Genomic DNA, 3981 nt, shown 5'->3' on the forward strand with positions numbered 1-3981 from the left:
ACAAAGTCTACTGGGTATATAAATTTATCAATCTTAACAAGAACATAAACAATGATACCCCTAGGAAATCTAATGGTTTTATCAGCCAATTGAATACTCATCCTAGTTCGTTTGGGTTTCCCAAAACCTAGCTGTTTAAACATTTTATAAGGCATAACATTAATGCTTACCCCTAAGTCAGCCAATGCATGATGAACATCTAAACTACCAATTAAACAAGGAATCGTAAAACTCCCTAGATCATTCAATTTGTTGGGTAACTTATTTTGTAATATGGCTGAGCAAACTGCATTCAACTCGATATGCAACGCCTCATCCAACTTTCGTTTATTTGTTAAAAGCTCGTTCAAAAAGTTGACTGCGTTTGGCATCTGTGAAAGGGCTTCAAAAAACGGTAAATTAATATGTAATTTCTTTAAAAGTTTGAGGAATTTACCAAATTTTTAGTCTGATCAGTCTTTCGTTGTCGCATTGGGGTATGACAGACGAGGTTTATATCCTGTACTCATCGACTTTGGGTAATTTTGGCCAACCTCATTCTTACCTTTGCTTACCACCGTTTTTGCCCTTGGTTTTGCAACTAACCCTTCCTCATCTTGAATGGCAATCACATTGAGTTGCTCCCTTGGGTTAGATTCAGTGTTGCTTGGCAGGCTACCTTGTGGTCGTTCAGAAATCAGCTTGGCGAGCTGTCCAATCTAAGTTTCGAGCCCCTAGATTGATGTTTGTTGATTATTGAATGTTGTCTCAGTATTCTAAAAACGAGTTTCTGACACCGAGATGAATTTGGTTAGCATCTCCTCAAGGTTTGGATTTTTCTCCTATTGGTACAGTGGTTGCTGAAAGCCTGAAGGGGGTGGTGGTCTCTGATTTCCTTGGCCTCCCCATGAAAAATTCGGGTGGTTCCTCCAACCTGCATTGTAAGTATTACTATAAGGATTATTTTGATATCGAGGATTATTACCCATGTAATTTAACTGCTCGTTCTGCATGTTGTGGCCATAGGGTGGGTAATCTAGATTGCTCGATCCATCTCCACTTGCTTCGCACTGCATTATTGGGTGAACCTGTGAAGAACTAAGAAAACCGTCAATTTTCTTGTTCAAGAGTTCTACCTGATTAGAGAGCATGGTGACTGAACCGACGTTATAAACACCGACTACTTTTGTTGGCTTTGTCCTCATGACTTGCCACTGATAGTTATTCAGTGACATCTTCTCTATAAATTCATAGGCATCTTCAGGTGTCTTATTATTGATGGTTCTGCCAGCAGCTACGTCAACCATATGCCTTGTCAAAGGATTCAGGCCATTATGAAAGACTTGAACCTGTAACTAGAGTGGTAACCCATGGTAAGGGCATCTTCTCAAGAGGTCCTTGTATCTCTCCCATGCATTGTAGAGTGTTTCTAAATCCATCTGCACAAAATAAGAGATATCATTACGTAATTTAGTTGTTTTAGTCGGCGAAAAATATTTTAATAGAAACTTTTCGGTCATTTGTTCCCAAGTAGTGATTGACCCCCGTGGCAATGAGTTCAACCACTGTTTAGCCTTATTTCTCAACAAAAAAGGGAATAACCGAAGGTGAATGGCGTCATCAGAAATGCCATTAATTTTAAATGTATCACATAGTTCCAAAAGTTTGCCAAGTGAGCGTTGGGATCTTCGTCCTGTAAACCATCAAATTGAACAAATTGTTGTATCATTTGAATTGTGTTAGGTTTCAGGTCAAAAGTATTTCCAGCTACAGCAGGTCTAACTATGCTTGATTCAGTTCTTGTTTTTAGCATAATCATACATAATGCGCGGATCAGGATTCTAATTAACAGCCATGGCAGGAGGTAGCGGATTTTTTTAGTTTTCAGTCATCTCCTCGGTTGTGGTTGAAGTATCGTCCTCTTGCTCTTCCTCTATGTATCGTAAGCTTCGCCTTATTTCTCTTTAGTTTCTGTGAACTGTGCGATCGAGCTCACTATCAAACAGTAATGATCCTGACGCGTTTCTTCTAGTCATAAACTAGAAAAACCTGTCAGAAGAAAATAAATGAAGAATTAGAAAAGAAAATAAAAATTTAAATTGCAATAAAAGTAAAATGGCTAAAGTAATAAAAATCTAGTGTTCTTAATATCCTAGTTCCCCGGCAACGGCGCCAAAAACTTGGTACGTGATATTCGTGATAGGTTTTAAAGATTTATGAAAGAATTGTTCTTGAGACTAATTTATTATCACGAGTAAGACAAGTGTACCTATCGAATAGTAGTATAGTTCAGCAATACCTGATTGTCGAACCCAAAGGAACTACGGGTACTAGTTTTACTTCTTTTTTATTATCTAGCCTAAAAATTAAGAGGTTTGGTTACCTAAACTAATTATTAACTAAGAATGCACAGAAAGAAATTTTGGGAAAATACTTTTGGGAAAATTCGATTGATTAAGACATTACCTAAGGAAAAATCCACCTAGACGTCACTTGTTATTTGACTCTGAATCAGACTGATAAACCATAATTTATACATATTTTTATCCCATGCTTAGCCTATTTATGAATAGTCTCTCCTTATATTTGGTGAATTCGATGATCCTAATCCTCTAATTTCATTTTTTATACTTAGGAGAGCATAGGAGAGTAAAAAAAGTGAGAAACAGGCCGAAAACAGAGAAAATAGACCTACGTGGGAAATCAACACAGCCTGGACTTTCTCACACGGGTGTGTCACACAGCCGTGTCCCTTTGGCAAGATTGAAGCACGATTTACACGGGCGTGTCCCTGCCGAGCCCAAGTATAACCCTATTTGGAAAATGACAATTTTAGGGGCTCTTAGGCATTCTAAAGCCTATTTAAACACTTGAGGAGGCACTTAGAAGGGGGACACAGAGTAGGAAGCAAGAAATTACTCAAGGAAAGCTGATAGATCCATCTTAGAAACAGGATTCATCATCAACACTGAAGATGTCATTCAAGTTCCTTCAGGAGTTTTGGGTTTTCTTATGTTTTGTTATCTTTATGCTTTTGAGATGTTTTCTTTCATAAATATGAACTAAACCCCCTAAATACCTAAGGGGAATGAAACCTAAGACGGATCTTGTTATTATTATCTGAATTGTATGATAAATATTTGACTTGTTCTTAATTATGTGTTCTTAATTCTTGTTTTGATATTCCAGGATATTGATTCAAGTTAAGCTCTTATTTAGAGGAGGAATAGACCCTGTCTATGAGTAAATTTATCATAACTAAGCGGAGTTGATTGCACGCCTAGAGATAGGGTGATAAGATTTTGCTGGATTAGGGTGAAACCTAGTAGGGGAATACATAGATCGAGTTAATGCAATTCTAGGGTGTTAATTAGAAAGAGATTTCAATTATTCAACCTAGGGTTAGACGTTATTAGCCTCGAGAGAGATAATAATATAATTTAGGGATTTTTACGGATTAAGTCAAATGAATAAATCGTCTGATTCAGAGTCAAATAACAAGTGAAGTCTATGTGGATTTTCCCTTAGGTATTGTCTTAATCAATCAAATTTTCCCAAAAGTATTTTCCCAAATTTTCTTTCTGTGCATTCTTAGTTAATAATTAGTTTAGATAACCAAACCTCTTAAATTTTAGGCTAGATAATAAAAAGGAAGTAAATACTAGTACTCGTAGTTCCTTTGGGTTCGACAATCCAGTCTTGCCACTATACTACTGTTCGATAGGTACACCTGCCTTAATCGTGATAATAAGTTAATCTCAAGAATTCTTCATTCATAAATCTTTAAAACCTGTCACGAATATCATGTATCCTAGACGATTTATTCATTTGACTTTATCCGTAGAAATTCCTAAGTTATATTATTATCTCTCTCGAGACTAGTAACGTCTAACCCTAGGTTGAATAATTTAAATCTCTTTCTAATTAACACCCTAGAATTGCATTAACTCGATCTATGGATTCCCTTTTGAGGTTTCACCCTAATCTGGAAAAATCTTATCA

General features: G+C 36.6%; 1 non-coding gene across 1 annotated transcript; it reads left to right on the forward strand.

Moving 5' to 3' along the window:
• The first annotated feature begins 1344 nt into the window (after positions 1-1344).
• LOC121217423 (small nucleolar RNA R71) lies at positions 1345-1451 on the forward strand. The gene has a single exon (XR_005913526.1). It is a non-coding gene; the product is annotated as a small nucleolar RNA R71 (small nucleolar RNA).
• Positions 1452-3981: the final 2530 nt, after the last annotated feature.

The sequence above is a fragment of the Gossypium hirsutum genome, chromosome A02 (assembly GCF_007990345.1).
Source record: "Gossypium hirsutum isolate 1008001.06 chromosome A02, Gossypium_hirsutum_v2.1, whole genome shotgun sequence".
Lineage (NCBI taxonomy): Eukaryota > Viridiplantae > Streptophyta > Magnoliopsida > Malvales > Malvaceae > Gossypium > Gossypium hirsutum.